Raw genomic sequence first — 22,244 nt, 5'->3', positions numbered from 1 at the left:
GATTTTACTTCTAAAATGTATATTTCACTGCTTTAAATGACAAAAGTGGCGCTTAATAAGGGTACAAGTTAAACGGCTTAACTAATATTTGCTATAAATAGTTGGTCTGTGCAGCGTTACCAAATACTAAATCGAGGTATAACTCTCTCGGGTTATAAATACGCGTTGAAAATATAGATCTGAATTTTGTGAATGTGAGTTCACCTCTAAAGAGCGTATAGTAGCGATTTTGGAAATGACATTAGCACATATTTTCTTGTCATAACAGAATAGAGAATAATTTCACTTGTCAATTTTGTTCTAAAGTGATTGAACCAGCCCGTATGACTTTAATTATTGAAAGTTCTGGAAAATCAACGGGTAATGAACATTTATATGTACATTTCAATTGTTTTCCTATAATATTTCAAAACAAGTGGAATGTTTGCTGTTTGTTTCTTAATGAAATTTATCGCTAACAAGTCACAGATACATTTTCTGACACGTCAAAACCTCATAAAACACTACATAAGGATGTGACCAAAGGTGAACCCACTTAATATATAGTCACAACATGAGATAAAACACAGATTTGACCCTTCAAAATAATACCACCAACCATTCAGAAGTAAGGTATATTTCTTGTAATATTGTGGGACTGACAACTTGTTGCTTGAAGTCTGATGCGCAACTTCAAATCAGATGTGATGGTACTTTTTTTTTTTTTTTTTTTGGCGCATGCAGTGTTCTATTTTGTTGTAATTGTAAGTTAACTTACTCATTGTAACAAACCTGTAGTTTCTTGTAGTTGTGGAATAAATATGTAATAACGAATTTACGGAAGCAGTTTGTTCGTCAAAGCAACAAAATCAATACAAACATACTACTTGTATTTCCATTCAATTTTGTCGTTTCCTAAAATGATTCAACCCTGTTCTTGGCGTATTGTTTTCAGAACACTCTCGACGCAACCACATCGTTTAAGCGAGGAAAAGAAAGCGTTGACGTTAAACGCGAAAGATTAAAACATTACGATATATCGTCACGGTAATCAAGTTGGTAAAGAGAACAAAAGAAAGCGACTCGTAATAATTTGTCGTACATTTCCACTTCGTAATAAACTATTGTTAGAATCATGTAGAGAGTGGGCCGATCCAGAAATACTGCAATACTGGGCCAACCCGTGGCAGGAGTGGAGCAAGCTCAAGCACCCGCCGCCTTACAAAAATAAGTTTAATATCATGGTCCCCAATGGGAACCGTATCAGATATTAAGCTGATAAGAACAGATACTACACTTTGATCTTAGCCAAAGGCCGAGAAGCGATACTACTTATACCTTCGACAAATACTTATATATAGCTTTTACCTTTCTATTGCAATGGCGTAAATGTAGTTTACTCGCACGTCATTCATACAAAGACTATCGATCGTGTAGGTCCTTTAGGATTTAGAACAAAGATAAATTTTCACATATTTGTCTTTTTTTCGTTTTGTTCCTAAGAAACAGAAATTAAATAATAAAACACATTTTAGAAAATATGAACAACGACTCTCATTCCCAACTTTTCATGGGCTGTTCAGTTTACTTGAACAGCCTGTCACTAGCGGAGAAAGACGTTGTCAAAGTAAATATTTAGCGAAAATCGTTTTCATTTTGCATCTAAACCTTGATTTTACTTCTAAAATGTATATTTCACTGCTTTAAATGACAAAAGTGGCGCTTAATAAGGGTACAAGTTAAACGGCTTAACTAATATTTGCTATAAATAGTTGGTCTGTGCAGCGTTACCAAATACTAAATCGAGGTATAACTCTCTCGGGTTATAAATACGCGTTGAAAATATAGATCTGAATTTTGTGAATGTGAGTTCACCTCTAAAGAGCGTATAGTAGCGATTTTGGAAATGACATTAGCACATATTTTCTTGTCATAACAGAATAGAGAATAATTTCACTTGTCAATTTTGTTCTAAAGTGATTGAACCAGCCCGTATGACTTTAATTATTGAAAGTTCTGGAAAATCAACGGGTAATGAACATTTATATGTACATTTCAATTGTTTTCCTATAATATTTCAAAACAAGTGGAATGTTTGCTGTTTGTTTCTTAATGAAATTTATCGCTAACAAGTCACAGATACATTTTCTGACACGTCAAAACCTCATAAAACACTACATAAGGATGTGACCAAAGGTGAACCCACTTAATATATAGTCACAACATGAGATAAAACACAGATTTGACCCTTCAAAATAATACCACCAACCATTCAGAAGTAAGGTATATTTCTTGTAATATTGTGGGACTGACAACTTGTTGCTTGAAGTCTGATGCGCAACTTCAAATCAGATGTGATGGTACTTTTTGTTTTTTTTTTCTTTTGGCGCATGCAGTGTTCTATTTTGTTGTAATTGTAAGTTAACTTACTCATTGTAACAAACCTGTAGTTTCTTGTAGTTGTGGAATAAATATGTAATAACAATTTACGGAAGCAGTTTGTTCGTCAAAGCAACAAAATCAATACAAACATACTACTTGTATTTCCATTCAATTTTGTGTCGTTTCCTAAAATGATTCAACCCTGTTCTTGGCGTATTGTTTTCAGAACACTCTCGACGCAACCACATCGTTTAAGCGAGGAAAAGAAAGCGTTGACGTTAAACGCGAAAGATTAAAAACATTACGATATATCGTCACGGTAATCAAGTTGGTAAAGAGAACAAAAGAAAGCGACTCGTAATAATTTGTCGTACATTTCCACTTCGTAATAAACTATTGTTAGAATCATGTAGAGAGTGGGCCGATCCAGAAATACTGCAATACTGGGCCAACCCGTGGCAGGAGTGGAGCAAGCTCAAGCACCCCGCCGCCTTACAAAAATAAGTTTAATATCATGGTCCCCAATGGGAACCGTATCAGATATTAAGCTGATAAGAACAGATACTACACTTTGATCTTAGCCAAAGGCCGAGAAGCGATACTACTTATACCTTCGACAAATACTTATATATAGCTTTTACCTTTCTATTGCAATGGCGTAAATGTAGTTTACTCGCACGTCATTCATACAAAGACTATCGATCGTGTAGGTCCTTTAGGATTTAGAACAAAGATAAATTTTCACATAGTTGTCTTTTTTTTCGTTTTGTTCCTAAGAAACAGAAATTAAATAATAAAACACATTTTAGAAAATATGAACAACGACTCTCATTCCCAACTTTTCATGGGCTGTTCAGTTTACTTGAACAGCCTGTCACTAGCGGAGAAAGACGTTGTCAAAGTAAATATTTAGCGAAAATCGTTTTCATTTTGCATCTAAACCTTGATTTTACTTCTAAAATGTATATTTCACTGCTTTAAATGACAAAAGTGGCGCTTAATAAGGGTACAAGTTAAACGGCTTAACTAATATTTGCTATAAATAGTTGGTCTGTGCAGCGTTACCAAATACTAAATCGAGGTATAACTCTCTCGGGTTATAAATACGCGTTGAAAATATAGATCTGAATTTTGTGAATGTGAGTTCACCTCTAAAGAGCGTATAGTAGCGATTTTGGAAATGACATTAGCACATATTTTCTTGTCATAACAGAATAGAGAATAATTTCACTTGTCAATTTTGTTCTAAAGTGATTGAACCAGCCCGTATGACTTTAATTATTGAAAGTTCTGGAAAATCAACGGGTAATGAACATTTATATGTACATTTCAATTGTTTTCCTATAATATTTCAAAACAAGTGGAATGTTTGCTGTTTGTTTCTTAATGAAATTTATCGCTAACAAGTCACAGATACATTTTCTGACACGTCAAAACCTCATAAAACACTACATAAGGATGTGACCAAAGGTGAACCCACTTAATATATAGTCACAACATGAGATAAAACACAGATTTGACCCTTCAAAATAATACCACCAACCATTCAGAAGTAAGGTATATTTCTTGTAATATTGTGGGACTGACAACTTGTTGCTTGAAGTCTGATGCGCAACTTCAAATCAGATGTGATGGTACTTTTTGTTTTTTTTTCTTTTGGCGCATGCAGTGTTCTATTTTGTTGTAATTGTAAGTTAACTTACTCATTGTAACAAACCTGTAGTTTCTTGTAGTTGTGGAATAAATATGTAATAACGAATTTACGGAAGCAGTTTGTTCGTCAAAGCAACAAAAATCAATACAAACATACTACTTGTATTTCCATTCAATTTTTGTCGTTTCCTAAAATGATTCAACCCTGTTCTTGGCGTATTGTTTTTCAGAACACTCTCGACGCAACCACATCGTTTAAGCGAGGAAAAGAAAGCGTTGACGTTAAACGCGAAAGATTAAAACATTACGATATATCGTCACGGTAATCAAGTTGGTAAAGAGAACAAAAGAAAGCGACTCGTAATAATTTGTCGTACATTTCCACTTCGTAATAAACTATTGTTAGAATCATGTAGAGAGTGGGCCGATCCAGAAATACTGCAATACTGGGCCAACCCGTGGCAGGAGTGGAGCAAGCTCAAGCACCCGCCGCCTTACAAAAATAAGTTTAATATCATGGTCCCCAATGGGAACCGTATCAGATATTAAGCTGATAAGAACAGATACTACACTTTGATCTTAGCCAAAGGCCGAGAAGCGATACTACTTATACCTTCGACAAATACTTATATATAGCTTTTACCTTTCTATTGCAATGGCGTAAATGTAGTTTACTCGCACGTCATTCATACAAAGACTATCGATCGTGTAGGTCCTTTAGGATTTAGAACAAAGATAAATTTTCACATAGTTGTCTTTTTTTTCGTTTTGTTCCTAAGAAACAGAAATTAAATAATAAAACACATTTTAGAAAATATGAACAACGACTCTCATTCCCAACTTTTCATGGGCTGTTCAGTTTACTTGAACAGCCTGTCACTAGCGGAGAAAGACGTTGTCAAAGTAAATATTTAGCGAAAATCGTTTTCATTTTGCATCTAAACCTTGATTTTACTTCTAAAATGTATATTTCACTGCTTTAAATGACAAAAGTGGCGCTTAATAAGGGTACAAGTTAAACGGCTTAACTAATATTTGCTATAAATAGTTGGTCTGTGCAGCGTTACCAAATACTAAATCGAGGTATAACTCTCTCGGGTTATAAATACGCGTTGAAAATATAGATCTGAATTTTGTGAATGTGAGTTCACCTCTAAAGAGCGTATAGTAGCGATTTTGGAAATGACATTAGCACATATTTTCTTGTCATAACAGAATAGAGAATAATTTCACTTGTCAATTTTGTTCTAAAGTGATTGAACCAGCCCGTATGACTTTAATTATTGAAAGTTCTGGAAAATCAACGGGTAATGAACATTTATATGTACATTTCAATTGTTTTCCTATAATATTTCAAAACAAGTGGAATGTTTGCTGTTTGTTTCTTAATGAAATTTATCGCTAACAAGTCACAGATACATTTTCTGACACGTCAAAACCTCATAAAACACTACATAAGGATGTGACCAAAGGTGAACCCACTTAATATATAGTCACAACATGAGATAAAACACAGATTTGACCCTTCAAAATAATACCACCAACCATTCAGAAGTAAGGTATATTTCTTGTAATATTGTGGGACTGACAACTTGTTGCTTGAAGTCTGATGCGCAACTTCAAATCAGATGTGATGGTACTTTTTTTTTTTTTTTTTTTTGGCGCATGCAGTGTTCTATTTTGTTGTAATTGTAAGTTAACTTACTCATTGTAACAAACCTGTAGTTTCTTGTAGTTGTGGAATAAATATGTAATAACGAATTTACGGAAGCAGTTTGTTCGTCAAAGCAACAAAATCAATACAAACATACTACTTGTATTTCCATTCAATTTTGTCGTTTCCTAAAATGATTCAACCCTGTTCTTGGCGTATTGTTTTCAGAACACTCTCGACGCAACCACATCGTAAAGCGAGGAAAAGAAAGCGTTGACGTTAAACGCGAAAGATTAAAAACATTACGATATATCGTCACGGTAATCAAGTTGGTAAAGAGAACAAAAGAAAGCGACTCGTAATAATTTGTCGTACATTTCCACTTCGTAATAAACTATTGTTAGAATCATGTAGAGAGTGGGCCGATCCCAGAAATACTGCAATACTGGGCCAACCCGTGGCAGGAGTGGAGCAAGCTCAAAGCACCCGCCGCCTTACAAAAATAAGTTTAATATCATGGTCCCCAATGGGAACCGTATCAGATATTAAGCTGATAAGAACAGATACTACACTTTGATCTTAGCCAAAGGCCGAGAAGCGATACTACTTATACCTTCGACAAATACTTATATATAGCTTTTACCTTTCTATTGCAATGGCGTAAATGTAGTTTACTCGCACGTCATTCATACAAAGACTATCGATCGTGTAGGTCCTTTAGGATTTAGAACAAAGATAAATTTTCACATAGTTGTCTTTTTTTTCGTTTTGTTCCTAAGAAACAGAAATTAAATAATAAAACACATTTTAGAAAATATGAACAACGACTCTCATTCCCAACTTTTCATGGGCTGTTCAGTTTACTTGAACAGCCTGTCACTAGCGGAGAAAGACGTTGTCAAAGTAAATATTTAGCGAAAATCGTTTTCATTTTGCATCTAAACCTTGATTTTACTTCTAAAATGTATATTTCACTGCTTTAAATGACAAAAGTGGCGCTTAATAAGGGTACAAGTTAAACGGCTTAACTAATATTTGCTATAAATAGTTGGTCTGTGCAGCGTTACCAAATACTAAATCGAGGTATAACTCTCTCGGGTTATAAATACGCGTTGAAAATATAGATCTGAATTTTGTGAATGTGAGTTCACCTCTAAAGAGCGTATAGTAGCGATTTTGGAAATGACATTAGCACATATTTTCTTGTCATAACAGAATAGAGAATAATTTCACTTGTCAATTTTGTTCTAAAGTGATTGAACCAGCCCGTATGACTTTAATTATTGAAAGTTCTGGAAAATCAACGGGTAATGAACATTTATATGTACATTTCAATTGTTTTCCTATAATATTTCAAAACAAGTGGAATGTTTGCTGTTTGTTTCTTAATGAAATTTATCGCTAACAAGTCACAGATACATTTTCTGACACGTCAAAACCTCATAAAACACTACATAAGGATGTGACCAAAGGTGAACCCACTTAATATATAGTCACAACATGAGATAAAACACAGATTTGACCCTTCAAAATAATACCACCAACCATTCAGAAGTAAGGTATATTTCTTGTAATATTGTGGGACTGACAACTTGTTGCTTGAAGTCTGATGCGCAACTTCAAATCAGATGTGATGGTACTTTTTGTTTTTTTTTCTTTTGGCGCATGCAGTGTTCTATTTTGTTGTAATTGTAAGTTAACTTACTCATTGTAACAAACCTGTAGTTTCTTGTAGTTGTGGAATAAATATGTAATAACGAATTTACGGAAGCAGTTTGTTCGTCAAAGCAACAAAAATCAATACAAACATACTACTTGTATTTCCATTCAATTTTTGTCGTTTCCTAAAATGATTCAACCCTGTTCTTGGCGTATTGTTTTTCAGAACACTCTCGACGCAACCACATCGTTTAAGCGAGGAAAAGAAAGCGTTGACGTTAAACGCGAAAGATTAAAACATTACGATATATCGTCACGGTAATCAAGTTGGTAAAGAGAACAAAAGAAAGCGACTCGTAATAATTTGTCGTACATTTCCACTTCGTAATAAACTATTGTTAGAATCATGTAGAGAGTGGGCCGATCCCAGAAATACTGCAATACTGGGCCAACCCGTGGCAGGAGTGGAGCAAGCTCAAGCACCCCGCCGCCTTACAAAAATAAGTTTAATATCATGGTCCCCAATGGGAACCGTATCAGATATTAAGCTGATAAGAACAGATACTACACTTTGATCTTAGCCAAAGGCCGAGAAGCGATACTACTTATACCTTCGACAAATACTTATATATAGCTTTTACCTTTCTATTGCAATGGCGTAAATGTAGTTTACTCGCACGTCATTCATACAAAGACTATCGATCGTGTAGGTCCTTTAGGATTTAGAACAAAGATAAATTTTCACATAGTTGTCTTTTTTTTCGTTTTGTTCCTAAGAAACAGAAATTAAATAATAAAACACATTTTAGAAAATATGAACAACGACTCTCATTCCCAACTTTTCATGGGCTGTTCAGTTTACTTGAACAGCCTGTCACCTAGCGGAGAAAGACGTTGTCAAAGTAAATATTTAGCGAAAATCGTTTTCATTTTGCATCTAAACCTTGATTTTACTTCTAAAATGTATATTTCACTGCTTTAAATGACAAAAGTGGCGCTTAATAAGGGTACAAGTTAAACGGCTTAACTAATATTTGCTATAAATAGTTGGTCTGTGCAGCGTTACCAAATACTAAATCGAGGTATAACTCTCTCGGGTTATAAATACGCGTTGAAAATATAGATCTGAATTTTGTGAATGTGAGTTCACCTCTAAAGAGCGTATAGTAGCGATTTTGGAAATGACATTAGCACATATTTTCTTGTCATAACAGAATAGAGAATAATTTCACTTGTCAATTTTGTTCTAAAGTGATTGAACCAGCCCGTATGACTTTAATTATTGAAAGTTCTGGAAAATCAACGGGTAATGAACATTTATATGTACATTTCAATTGTTTTCCTATAATATTTCAAAACAAGTGGAATGTTTGCTGTTTGTTTCTTAATGAAATTTATCGCTAACAAGTCACAGATACATTTTCTGACACGTCAAAACCTCATAAAACACTACATAAGGATGTGACCAAAGGTGAACCCACTTAATATATAGTCACAACATGAGATAAAACACAGATTTGACCCTTCAAAATAATACCACCAACCATTCAGAAGTAAGGTATATTTCTTGTAATATTGTGGGACTGACAACTTGTTGCTTGAAGTCTGATGCGCAACTTCAAATCAGATGTGATGGTACTTTTTGTTTTTTTTTCTTTTGGCGCATGCAGTGTTCTATTTTGTTGTAATTGTAAGTTAACTTACTCATTGTAACAAACCTGTAGTTTCTTGTAGTTGTGGAATAAATATGTAATAACGAATTTACGGAAGCAGTTTGTTCGTCAAAGCAACAAAAATCAATACAAACATACTACTTGTATTTCCATTCAATTTTTGTCGTTTCCTAAAATGATTCAACCCTGTTCTTGGCGTATTGTTTTTCAGAACACTCTCGACGCAACCACATCGTTTAAGCGAGGAAAAGAAAGCGTTGACGTTAAACGCGAAAGATTAAAAACATTACGATATATCGTCACGGTAATCAAGTTGGTAAAGAGAACAAAAGAAAGCGACTCGTAATAATTTGTCGTACATTTCCACTTCGTAATAAACTATTGTTAGAATCATGTAGAGAGTGGGCCGATCCAGAAATACTGCAATACTGGGCCAACCCGTGGCAGGAGTGGAGCAAGCTCAAGCACCCGCCGCCTTACAAAAAATAAGTTTAATATCATGGTCCCCAATGGGAACCGTATCAGATATTAAGCTGATAAGAACAGATACTACACTTTGATCTTAGCCAAAGGCCGAGAAGCGATACTACTTATACCTTCGACAAATACTTATATATAGCTTTTACCTTTCTATTGCAATGGCGTAAATGTAGTTTACTCGCACGTCATTCATACAAAGACTATCGATCGTGTAGGTCCTTTAGGATTTAGAACAAAGATAAATTTTCACATAGTTGTCTTTTTTTTCGTTTTGTTCCTAAGAAACAGAAATTAAATAATAAAACACATTTTAGAAAATATGAACAACGACTCTCATTCCCAACTTTTCATGGGCTGTTCAGTTTACTTGAACAGCCTGTCACTAGCGGAGAAAGACGTTGTCAAAGTAAATATTTAGCGAAAATCGTTTTCATTTTGCATCTAAACCTTGATTTTACTTCTAAAATGTATATTTCACTGCTTTAAATGACAAAAGTGGCGCTTAATAAGGGTACAAGTTAAACGGCTTAACTAATATTTGCTATAAATAGTTGGTCTGTGCAGCGTTACCAAATACTAAATCGAGGTATAACTCTCTCGGGTTATAAATACGCGTTGAAAATATAGATCTGAATTTTGTGAATGTGAGTTCACCTCTAAAGAGCGTATAGTAGCGATTTTGGAAATGACATTAGCACATATTTTCTTGTCATAACAGAATAGAGAATAATTTCACTTGTCAATTTTGTTCTAAAGTGATTGAACCAGCCCGTATGACTTTAATTATTGAAAGTTCTGGAAAATCAACGGGTAATGAACATTTATATGTACATTTCAATTGTTTTCCTATAATATTTCAAAACAAGTGGAATGTTTGCTGTTTGTTTCTTAATGAAATTTATCGCTAACAAGTCACAGATACATTTTCTGACACGTCAAAACCTCATAAAACACTACATAAGGATGTGACCAAAGGTGAACCCACTTAATATATAGTCACAACATGAGATAAAACACAGATTTGACCCTTCAAAATAATACCACCAACCATTCAGAAGTAAGGTATATTTCTTGTAATATTGTGGGACTGACAACTTGTTGCTTGAAGTCTGATGCGCAACTTCAAATCAGATGTGATGGTACTTTTTGTTTTTTTTTTCTTTTGGCGCATGCAGTGTTCTATTTTGTTGTAATTGTAAGTTAACTTACTCATTGTAACAAACCTGTAGTTTCTTGTAGTTGTGGAATAAATATGTAATAACGAATTTACGGAAGCAGTTTGTTCGTCAAAGCAACAAAAATCAATACAAACATACTACTTGTATTTCCATTCAATTTTTGTCGTTTCCTAAAATGATTCAACCCTGTTCTTGGCGTATTGTTTTTCAGAACACTCTCGACGCAACCACATCGTAAAGCGAGGAAAAGAAAGCGTTGACGTTAAACGCGAAAGATTAAAAACATTACGATATATCGTCACGGTAATCAAGTTGGTAAAGAGAACAAAAGAAAGCGACTCGTAATAATTTGTCGTACATTTCCACTTCGTAATAAACTATTGTTAGAATCATGTAGAGAGTGGGCCAACCCGTGGCAGGAGTGGAGCAAGCTCCAAGCACCCCGCCGCCTTACAAAAATAAGTTTAATATCATGGTCCCCAATGGGAACCGTATCAGATATTAAGCTGATAAGAACAGATACTACACTTTGATCTTAGCCAAAGGCCGAGAAGCGATACTACTTATACCTTCGACAAATACTTATATATAGCTTTTACCTTTCTATTGCAATGGCGTAAATGTAGTTTACTCGCACGTCATTCATACAAAGACTATCGATCGTGTAGGTCCTTTAGGATTTAGAACAAAGATAAATTTTCACATAGTTGTCTTTTTTTTCGTTTTGTTCCTAAGAAACAGAAATTAAATAATAAAACACATTTTAGAAAATATGAACAACGACTCTCATTCCCAACTTTTCATGGGCTGTTCAGTTTACTTGAACAGCCTGTCACTAGCGGAGAAAGACGTTGTCAAAGTAAATATTTAGCGAAAATCGTTTTCATTTTGCATCTAAACCTTGATTTTACTTCTAAAATGTATATTTCACTGCTTTAAATGACAAAAGTGGCGCTTAATAAGGGTACAAGTTAAACGGCTTAACTAATATTTGCTATAAATAGTTGGTCTGTGCAGCGTTACCAAATACTAAATCGAGGTATAACTCTCTCGGGTTATAAATACGCGTTGAAAATATAGATCTGAATTTTGTGAATGTGAGTTCACCTCTAAAGAGCGTATAGTAGCGATTTTGGAAATGACATTAGCACATATTTTCTTGTCATAACAGAATAGAGAATAATTTCACTTGTCAATTTTGTTCTAAAGTGATTGAACCAGCCCGTATGACTTTAATTATTGAAAGTTCTGGAAAATCAACGGGTAATGAACATTTATATGTACATTTCAATTGTTTTCCTATAATATTTCAAAACAAGTGGAATGTTTGCTGTTTGTTTCTTAATGAAATTTATCGCTAACAAGTCACAGATACATTTTCTGACACGTCAAAACCTCATAAAACACTACATAAGGATGTGACCAAAGGTGAACCCACTTAATATATAGTCACAACATGAGATAAAACACAGATTTGACCCTTCAAAATAATACCACCAACCATTCAGAAGTAAGGTATATTTCTTGTAATATTGTGGGACTGACAACTTGTTGCTTGAAGTCTGATGCGCAACTTCAAATCAGATGTGATGGTACTTTTTGTTTTTTTTTCTTTTGGCGCATGCAGTGTTCTATTTTGTTGTAATTGTAAGTTAACTTACTCATTGTAACAAGCCTGTAGTTTCTTGTAGTTGTGGAATAAATATGTAATAACGAATTTACGGAAGCAGTTTGTTCGTCAAAGCAACAAAAATCAATACAAACATACTACTTGTATTTCCATTCAATTTTTGTCGTTTCCTAAAATGATTCAACCCTGTTCTTGGCGTATTGTTTTTCAGAACACTCTCGACGCAACCACATCGTAAAGCGAGGAAAAGAAAGCGTTGACGTTAAACGCGAAAGATTAAAAACATTACGATATATCGTCACGGTAATCAAGTTGGTAAAGAGAACAAAAGAAAGCGACTCGTAATAATTTGTCGTACATTTCCACTTCGTAATAAACTATTGTTAGAATCATGTAGAGAGTGGGCCGATCCCAGAAATACTGCAATACTGGGCCAACCCGTGGCAGGAGTGGAGCAAGCTCAAGCACCCGCCGCCTTACAAAAATAAGTTTAATATCATGGTCCCCAATGGGAACCGTATCAGATATTAAGCTGATAAGAACAGATACTACACTTTGATCTTAGCCAAAGGCCGAGAAGCGATACTACTTATACCTTCGACAAATACTTATATATAGCTTTTACCTTTCTATTGCAATGGCGTAAATGTAGTTTACTCGCACGTCATTCATACAAAGACTATCGATCGTGTAGGTCCTTTAGGATTTAGAACAAAGATAAATTTTCACATAGTTGTCTTTTTTTTCGTTTTGTTCCTAAGAAACAGAAATTAAATAATAAAACACATTTTAGAAAATATGAACAACGACTCTCATTCCCAACTTTTCATGGGCTGTTCAGTTTACTTGAACAGCCTGTCACCTAGCGGAGAAAGACGTTGTCAAAGTAAATATTTAGCGAAAATCGTTTTCATTTTGCATCTAAACCTTGATTTTACTTCTAAAATGTATATTTCACTGCTTTAAATGACAAAAGTGGCGCTTAATAAGGGTACAAGTTAAACGGCTTAACTAATATTTGCTATAAATAGTTGGTCTGTGCAGCGTTACCAAATACTAAATCGAGGTATAACTCTCTCGGGTTATAAATACGCGTTGAAAATATAGATCTGAATTTTGTGAATGTGAGTTCACCTCTAAAGAGCGTATAGTAGCGATTTTGGAAATGACATTAGCACATATTTTCTTGTCATAACAGAATAGAGAATAATTTCACTTGTCAATTTTGTTCTAAAGTGATTGAACCAGCCCGTATGACTTTAATTATTGAAAGTTCTGGAAAATCAACGGGTAATGAACATTTATATGTACATTTCAATTGTTTTCCTATAATATTTCAAAACAAGTGGAATGTTTGCTGTTTGTTTCTTAATGAAATTTATCGCTAACAAGTCACAGATACATTTTCTGACACGTCAAAACCTCATAAAACACTACATAAGGATGTGACCAAAGGTGAACCCACTTAATATATAGTCACAACATGAGATAAAACACAGATTTGACCCTTCAAAATAATACCACCAACCATTCAGAAGTAAGGTATATTTCTTGTAATATTGTGGGACTGACAACTTGTTGCTTGAAGTCTGATGCGCAACTTCAAATCAGATGTGATGGTACTTTTTTTTTTTTTTTCTTTTGGCGCATGCAGTGTTCTATTTTGTTGTAATTGTAAGTTAACTTACTCATTGTAACAAACCTGTAGTTTCTTGTAGTTGTGGAATAAATATGTAATAACGAATTTACGGAAGCAGTTTGTTCGTCAAAGCAACAAAATCAATACAAACATACTACTTGTATTTCCATTCAATTTTGTCGTTTCCTAAAATGATTCAACCCTGTTCTTGGCGTATTGTTTTCAGAACACCCTCGACGCAACCACATCGTAAAGCGAGGAAAAGAAAGCGTTGACGTTAAACGCGAAAGATTAAAACATTACGATATATCGTCACGGTAATCAAGTTGGTAAAGAGAACAAAAGAAAGCGACTCGTAATAATTTGTCGTACATTTCCACTTCGTAATAAACTATTGTTAGAATCATGTAGAGAGTGGGCCGATCCCAGAAATACTGCAATACTGGGCCAACCCGTGGCAGGAGTGGAGCAAGCTCAAGCACCCGCCGCCTTACAAAAATAAGTTTAATATCATGGTCCCCAATGGGAACCGTATCAGATATTAAGCTGATAAGAACAGATACTACACTTTGATCTTAGCCAAAAGGCCGAGAAGCGATACTACTTATACCTTCGACAAATACTTATATATAGCTTTTACCTTTCTATTGCAATGGCGTAAATGTAGTTTACTCGCACGTCATTCATACAAAGACTATCGATCGTGTAGGTCCTTTAGGATTTAGAACAAAGATAAATTTTCACATATTTGTCTTTTTTTCGTTTTGTTCCTAAGAAACAGAAATTAAATAATAAAACACATTTTAGAAAATATGAACAACGACTCTCATTCCCAACTTTTCATGGGCTGTTCAGTTTACTTGAACAGCCTGTCACCTAGCGGAGAAAGACGTTGTCAAAGTAAATATTTAGCGAAAATCGTTTTCATTTTGCATCTAAACCTTGATTTTACTTCTAAAATGTATATTTCACTGCTTTAAATGACAAAAGTGGCGCTTAATAAGGGTACAAGTTAAACGGCTTAACTAATATTTGCTATAAATAGTTGGTCTGTGCAGCGTTACCAAATACTAAATCGAGGTATAACTCTCTCGGGTTATAAATACGCGTTGAAAATATAGATCTGAATTTTGTGAATGTGAGTTCACCTCTAAAGAGCGTATAGTAGCGATTTTGGAAATGACATTAGCACATATTTTCTTGTCATAACAGAATAGAGAATAATTTCACTTGTCAATTTTGTTCTAAAGTGATTGAACCAGCCCGTATGACTTTAATTATTGAAAGTTCTGGAAAATCAACGGGTAATGAACATTTATATGTACATTTCAATTGTTTTCCTATAATATTTCAAAACAAGTGGAATGTTTGCTGTTTGTTTCTTAATGAAATTTATCGCTAACAAGTCACAGATACATTTTCTGACACGTCAAAACCTCATAAAACACTACATAAGGATGTGACCAAAGGTGAACCCACTTAATATATAGTCACAACATGAGATAAAACACAGATTTGACCCTTCAAAATAATACCACCAACCATTCAGAAGTAAGGTATATTTCTTGTAATATTGTGGGACTGACAACTTGTTGCTTGAAGTCTGATGCGCAACTTCAAATCAGATGTGATGGTACTTTTTGTTTTTTTTTTTTTTGGCGCATGCAGTGTTCTATTTTGTTGTAATTGTAAGTTAACTTACTCATTGTAACAAGCCTGTAGTTTCTTGTAGTTGTGGAATAAATATGTAATAACGAATTTACGGAAGCAGTTTGTTCGTCAAAGCAACAAAAATCAATACAAACATACTACTTGTATTTCCATTCAATTTTTGTCGTTTCCTAAAATGATTCAACCCTGTTCTTGGCGTATTGTTTTTCAGAACACCCTCGACGCAACCGCATCGTTTAAGCGAGGAAAAGAAAGCGTTGACGTTAAACGCGAAAGATTAAAAACATTACGATATATCGTCACGGTAATCAAGTTGGTAAAGAGAACAAAAGAAAGCGACTCGTAATAATTTGTCGTACATTTCCACTTCGTAATAAACTATTGTTAGAATCATGTAGAGAGTGGGCCGATCCCAGAAATACTGCAATACTGGGCCAACCCGTGGCAGGAGTGGAGCAAGCTCAAGCACCCGCCGCCTTACAAAAATAAGTTTAATATCATGGTCCCCAATGGGAACCGTATCAGATATTAAGCTGATAAGAACAGATACTACACTTTGATCTTAGCCAAAAGGCCGAGAAGCGATACTACTTATACCTTCGACAAATACTTATATATAGCTTTTACCTTTCTATTGCAATGGCGTAAATGTAGTTTACTCGCACGTCATTCATACAAAGACTATCGATCGTGTAGGTCCTTTAGGATTTAGAACAAAGATAAATTTTCACATAGTTGTCTTTTTTTTCGTTTTGTTCCTAAGAAACAGAAATTAAATAATAAAACACATTTTAGAAAATATGAACAACGACTCTCATTCCCAACTTTTCATGGGCTGTTCAGTTTACTTGAACAGCCTGTCACCTAGCGGAGAAAGACGTTGTCAAAGTAAATATTTAGCGAAAATCGTTTTCATTTTGCATCTAAACCTTGATTTTACTTCTAAAATGTATATTTCACTGCTTTAAATGACAAAAGTGGCGCTTAATAAGGGTACAAGTTAAACGGCTTAACTAATATTTGCTATAAATAGTTGGTCTGTGCAGCGTTACCAAATACTAAATCGAGGTATAACTCTCTCGGGTTATAAATACGCGTTGAAAATATAGATCTGAATTTTGTGAATGTGAGTTCACCTCTAAAGAGCGTATAGTAGCGATTTTGGAAATGACATTAGCACATATTTTCTTGTCATAACAGAATAGAGAATAATTTCACTTGTCAATTTTGTTCTAAAGTGATTGAACCAGCCCGTATGACTTTAATTATTGAAAGTTCTGGAAAATCAACGGGTAATGAACATTTATATGTACATTTCAATTGTTTTCCTATAATATTTCAAAACAAGTGGAATGTTTGCTGTTTGTTTCTTAATGAAATTTATCGCTAACAAGTCACAGATACATTTTCTGACACGTCAAAACCTCATAAAACACTACATAAGGATGTGACCAAAGGTGAACCCACTTAATATATAGTCACAACATGAGATAAAACACAGATTTGACCCTTCAAAATAATACCACCAACCATTCAGAAGTAAGGTATATTTCTTGTAATATTGTGGGACTGACAACTTGTTGCTTGAAGTCTGATGCGCAACTTCAAATCAGATGTGATGGTACTTTTTGTTTTTTTTTCTTTTGGCGCATGCAGTGTTCTATTTTGTTGTAATTGTAAGTTAACTTACTCATTGTAACAAACCTGTAGTTGTGGAATAAATATGTAATAGCGAATTTACGGAAGCAGTTTGTTCGTCAAAGCAACAAAATCAATACAAACATACTACTTGTATTTCCATTCAATTTTGTCGTTTCCTAAAATGATTCAACCCTGTTCTTGGCGTATTGTTTTCAGAACACTCTCGACGCAACCACATCGTAAAAGCGAGGAAAAGAAAGCGTTGACGTTAAACGCGAAAGATTAAAAACATTACGATATATCGTCACGGTAATCAAGTTGGTAAAGAGAACAAAAGAAAGCGACTCGTAATAATTTGTCGTACATTTCCACTTCGTAATAAACTATTGTTAGAATCATGTAGAGAGTGGGCCGATCCCAGAAATACTGCAATACTGGGCCAACCCGTGGCAGGAGTGGAGCAAGCTCAAGCACCCGCCGCCTTACAAAAATAAGTTTAATATCATGGTCCCCAATGGGAACCGTATCAGATATTAAGCTGATAAGAACAGATACTACACTTTGATCTTAGCCAAAGGCCGAGAAGCGATACTACTTATACCTTCGACAAATACTTATATATAGCTTTTACCTTTCTATTGCAATGGCGTAAATGTAGTTTACTCGCACGTCATTCATACAAAGACTATCGATCGTGTAGGTCCTTTAGGATTTAGAACAAAGATAAATTTTCACATAGTTGTCTTTTTTTTCGTTTTGTTCCTAAGAAACAGAAATTAAATAATAAAACACATTTTAGAAAATATGAACAACGACTCTCATTCCCAACTTTTCATGGGCTGTTCAGTTTACTTGAACAGCCTGTCACCTAGCGGAGAAAGACGTTGTCAAAAGTAAATATTTAGCGAAAATCGTTTTCATTTTGCATCTAAACCTTGATTTTACTTCTAAAATGTATATTTCACTGCTTTAAATGACAAAAGTGGCGCTTAATAAGGGTACAAGTTAAACGGCTTAACTAATATTTGCTATAAATAGTTGGTCTGTGCAGCGTTACCAAATACTAAATCGAGGTATAACTCTCTCGGGTTATAAATACGCGTTGAAAATATAGATCTGAATTTTGTGAATGTGAGTTCACCTCTAAAGAGCGTATAGTAGCGATTTTGGAAATGACATTAGCACATATTTTCTTGTCATAACAGAATAGAGAATAATTTCACTTGTCAATTTTGTTCTAAAGTGATTGAACCAGCCCGTATGACTTTAATTATTGAAAGTTCTGGAAAATCAACGGGTAATGAACATTTATATGTACATTTCAATTGTTTTCCTATAATATTTCAAAACAAGTGGAATGTTTGCTGTTTGTTTCTTAATGAAATTTATCGCTAACAAGTCACAGATACATTTTCTGACACGTCAAAACCTCATAAAACACTACATAAGGATGTGACCAAAGGTGAACCCACTTAATATATAGTCACAACATGAGATAAAACACAGATTTGACCCTTCAAAATAATACCACCAACCATTCAGAAGTAAGGTATATTTCTTGTAATATTGTGGGACTGACAACTTGTTGCTTGAAGTCTGATGCGCAACTTCAAATCAGATGTGATGGTACTTTTTGTTTTTTTTTCTTTGGCGCATGCAGTGTTCTATTTTGTTGTAATTGTAAGTTAACTTACTCATTGTAACAAACCTGTAGTTTCTTGTAGTTGTGGAATAAATATGTAATAACGAATTTACGGAAGCAGTTTGTTCGTCAAAGCAACAAAAATCAATACAAACATACTACTTGTATTTCCATTCAATTTTTGTCGTTTCCTAAAATGATTCAACCCTGTTCTTGGCGTATTGTTTTTCAGAACACTCTCGACGCAACCACATCGTTTAAGCGAGGAAAAGAAAGCGTTGACGTTAAACGCGAAAGATTAAAAACATTACGATATATCGTCACGGTAATCAAGTTGGTAAAGAGAACAAAAGAAAGCGACTCGTAATAATTTGTCGTACATTTCCACTTCGTAATAAACTATTGTTAGAATCATGTAGAGAGTGGGCCGATCCCAGAAATACTGCAATACTGGGCCAACCCGTGGCAGGAGTGGAGCAAGCTCAAGCACCCCGCCGCCTTACAAAAATAAGTTTAATATCATGGTCCCCAATGGGAACCGTATCAGATATTAAGCTGATAAGAACAGATACTACACTTTGATCTTAGCCAAAGGCCGAGAAGCGATACTACTTATACCTTCGACAAATACTTATATATAGCTTTTACCTTTCTATTGCAATGGCGTAAATGTAGTTTACTCGCACGTCATTCATACAAAGACTATCGATCGTGTAGGTCCTTTAGGATTTAGAACAAAGATAAATTTTCACATATTTGTCTTTTTTTTCGTTTTGTTCCTAAGAAACAGAAATTAAATAATAAAACACATTTTAGAAAATATGAACAACGACTCTCATTCCCAACTTTTCATGGGCTGTTCAGTTTACTTGAACAGCCTGTCACCTAGCGGAGAAAGACGTTGTCAAAGTAAATATTTAGCGAAAATCGTTTTCATTTTGCATCTAAACCTTGATTTTACTTCTAAAATGTATATTTCACTGCTTTAAATGACAAAAGTGGCGCTTAATAAGGGTACAAGTTAAACGGCTTAACTAATATTTGCTATAAATAGTTGGTCTGTGCAGCGTTACCAAATACTAAATCGAGGTATAACTCTCTCGGGTTATAAATACGCGTTGAAAATATAGATCTGAATTTTGTGAATGTGAGTTCACCTCTAAAGAGCGTATAGTAGCGATTTTGGAAATGACATTAGCACATATTTTCTTGTCATAACAGAATAGAGAATAATTTCACTTGTCAATTTTGTTCTAAAGTGATTGAACCAGCCCGTATGACTTTAATTATTGAAAGTTCTGGAAAATCAACGGGTAATGAACATTTATATGTACATTTCAATTGTTTTCCTATAATATTTCAAAACAAGTGGAATGTTTGCTGTTTGTTTCTTAATGAAATTTATCGCTAACAAGTCACAGATACATTTTCTGACACGTCAAAACCTCATAAAACACTACATAAGGATGTGACCAAAGGTGAACCCACTTAATATATAGTCACAACATGAGATAAAACACAGATTTGACCCTTCAAAATAATACCACCAACCATTCAGAAGTAAGGTATATTTCTTGTAATATTGTGGGACTGACAACTTGTTGCTTGAAGTCTGATGCGCAACTTCAAATCAGATGTGATGGTACTTTTTTTTTTTTTTTTTTTTGGCGCATGCAGTGTTCTATTTTGTTGTAATTGTAAGTTAACTTACTCATTGTAACAAGCCTGTAGTTTCTTGTAGTTGTGGAATAAATATGTAATAACGAATTTACGGAAGCAGTTTGTTCGTCAAAGCAACAAAATCAATACAAACATACTACTTGTATTTCCATTCAATTTTGTCGTTTCCTAAAATGATTCAACCCTGTTCTTGGCGTATTGTTTTCAGAACACTTTCGACGCAACCACATCGTTTAAGCGAGGAAAAGAAAGCGTTGACGTTAAACGCGAAAGATTAAAAACATTACGATATATCGTCACGGTAATCAAGTTGGTAAAGAGAACAAAAGAAAGCGACTCGTAATAATTTGTCGTACATTTCCACTTCGTAATAAACTATTGTTAGAATCATGTAGAGAGTGGGCCGATCCCAGAAATACTGCAATACTGGGCCAACCCGTGGCAGGAGTGGAGCAAGCTCAAGCACCCGCCGCCTTACAAAAATAAGTTTAATATCATGGTCCCCAATGGGAACCGTATCAGATATTAAGCTGATAAGAACAGATACTACACTTTGATCTTAGCCAAAAGGCCGAGAAGCGATACTACTTATACCTTCGACAAATACTTATATATAGCTTTTACCTTTCTATTGCAATGGCGTAAATGTAGTTTACTCGCACGTCATTCATACAAAGACTATCGATCGTGTAGGTCCTTTAGGATTTAGAACAAAGATAAATTTTCACATAGTTGTCTTTTTTTTCGTTTTGTTCCTAAGAAACAGAAATTAAATAATAAAACACATTTTAGAAAATATGAACAACGACTCTCATTCCCAACTTTTCATGGGCTGTTCAGTTTACTTGAACAGCCTGTCACCTAGCGGAGAAAGACGTTGTCAAAAGTAAATATTTAGCGAAAATCGTTTTCATTTTGCATCTAAACCTTGATTTTACTTCTAAAATGTATATTTCACTGCTTTAAATGACAAAAGTGGCGCTTAATAAGGGTACAAGTTAAACGGCTTAACTAATATTTGCTATAAATAGTTGGTCTGTGCAGCGTTACCAAATACTAAATCGAGGTATAACTCTCTCGGGTTATAAATACGCGTTGAAAATATAGATCTGAATTTTGTGAATGTGAGTTCACCTCTAAAGAGCGTATAGTAGCGATTTTGGAAATGACATTAGCACATATTTTCTTGTCATAACAGAATAGAGAATAATTTCACTTGTCAATTTTGTTCTAAAGTGATTGAACCAGCCCGTATGACTTTAATTATTGAAAGTTCTGGAAAATCAACGGGTAATGAACATTTATATGTACATTTCAATTGTTTTCCTATAATATTTCAAAACAAGTGGAACAACCAAAACTTTACAGTGAATGACTTTCATTAATAAAATACCCTCACTTCACACCCAAGTAGTTTACCTTATGGCTTTTTCTTTTACCATATAAATGGCACATCTGTGGGATCATCCTTTGGCCTTACCTTGGTTCACACCTTTTTCTGCAATTATTAGCAATGATTGTTTGTTAATTGTCCGAGCAATCCACCATAGATAGTATAGATAGTAGTAGACTGTTAAATTTTATATTTCATACTGAAATCTTACGGTGCAATATAAATCTTACTTGGAATACAGGAACAAACTTAAGTCTGTCATTCTTAGACATCACCATAAATGATGATCA

General features: G+C 34.5%; 12 non-coding genes and 1 pseudogene across 12 annotated transcripts; all 13 read right to left on the bottom strand.

Moving 5' to 3' along the window:
- Window positions 1-1,118: 1,118 nt before the first annotated feature.
- Window positions 1,119-1,306, bottom strand: LOC143247980 (U2 spliceosomal RNA). Its single transcript, XR_013026770.1, has one exon. It is a non-coding gene; the product is annotated as a U2 spliceosomal RNA (small nuclear RNA).
- Window positions 1,307-2,772: 1,466 nt separating this feature from the next.
- Window positions 2,773-2,961, bottom strand: LOC143247982 (U2 spliceosomal RNA). The gene has a single exon (XR_013026772.1). It is a non-coding gene; the product is annotated as a U2 spliceosomal RNA (small nuclear RNA).
- A 1,467-nt stretch (window positions 2,962-4,428) lies between these two features.
- On the bottom strand, window positions 4,429-4,616 carry LOC143247979 (U2 spliceosomal RNA). Its single transcript, XR_013026769.1, has one exon. It is a non-coding gene; the product is annotated as a U2 spliceosomal RNA (small nuclear RNA).
- A 1,464-nt stretch (window positions 4,617-6,080) lies between these two features.
- Window positions 6,081-6,270, bottom strand: LOC143247969 (U2 spliceosomal RNA). Its single transcript, XR_013026760.1, has one exon. It is a non-coding gene; the product is annotated as a U2 spliceosomal RNA (small nuclear RNA).
- A 1,467-nt stretch (window positions 6,271-7,737) lies between these two features.
- LOC143247974 (U2 spliceosomal RNA) lies at window positions 7,738-7,927 on the bottom strand. Its single transcript, XR_013026765.1, has one exon. It is a non-coding gene; the product is annotated as a U2 spliceosomal RNA (small nuclear RNA).
- Window positions 7,928-9,396: 1,469 nt separating this feature from the next.
- LOC143247984 (U2 spliceosomal RNA) lies at window positions 9,397-9,585 on the bottom strand. Its single transcript, XR_013026774.1, has one exon. It is a non-coding gene; the product is annotated as a U2 spliceosomal RNA (small nuclear RNA).
- Window positions 9,586-11,053: 1,468 nt separating this feature from the next.
- On the bottom strand, window positions 11,054-11,216 carry LOC143247985 (U2 spliceosomal RNA; annotated as a pseudogene).
- Window positions 11,217-12,683: 1,467 nt separating this feature from the next.
- Window positions 12,684-12,872, bottom strand: LOC143247971 (U2 spliceosomal RNA). The gene has a single exon (XR_013026762.1). It is a non-coding gene; the product is annotated as a U2 spliceosomal RNA (small nuclear RNA).
- Window positions 12,873-14,336: 1,464 nt separating this feature from the next.
- On the bottom strand, window positions 14,337-14,526 carry LOC143247967 (U2 spliceosomal RNA). Its single transcript, XR_013026758.1, has one exon. It is a non-coding gene; the product is annotated as a U2 spliceosomal RNA (small nuclear RNA).
- A 1,468-nt stretch (window positions 14,527-15,994) lies between these two features.
- On the bottom strand, window positions 15,995-16,184 carry LOC143247966 (U2 spliceosomal RNA). Its single transcript, XR_013026757.1, has one exon. It is a non-coding gene; the product is annotated as a U2 spliceosomal RNA (small nuclear RNA).
- A 1,456-nt stretch (window positions 16,185-17,640) lies between these two features.
- Window positions 17,641-17,829, bottom strand: LOC143247970 (U2 spliceosomal RNA). Its single transcript, XR_013026761.1, has one exon. It is a non-coding gene; the product is annotated as a U2 spliceosomal RNA (small nuclear RNA).
- Window positions 17,830-19,298: 1,469 nt separating this feature from the next.
- LOC143247973 (U2 spliceosomal RNA) lies at window positions 19,299-19,488 on the bottom strand. Its single transcript, XR_013026764.1, has one exon. It is a non-coding gene; the product is annotated as a U2 spliceosomal RNA (small nuclear RNA).
- Window positions 19,489-20,954: 1,466 nt separating this feature from the next.
- LOC143247965 (U2 spliceosomal RNA) lies at window positions 20,955-21,144 on the bottom strand. Its single transcript, XR_013026756.1, has one exon. It is a non-coding gene; the product is annotated as a U2 spliceosomal RNA (small nuclear RNA).
- Window positions 21,145-22,244: the final 1,100 nt, after the last annotated feature.

This window comes from Tachypleus tridentatus, chromosome 3 (genome assembly GCF_004210375.1).
Source record: "Tachypleus tridentatus isolate NWPU-2018 chromosome 3, ASM421037v1, whole genome shotgun sequence".
NCBI lineage: Eukaryota > Metazoa > Arthropoda > Merostomata > Xiphosura > Limulidae > Tachypleus > Tachypleus tridentatus.
Note: the sequence above shows the minus strand (reverse complement) of the source record. Positions and strands in the feature narration are given on the sequence as shown.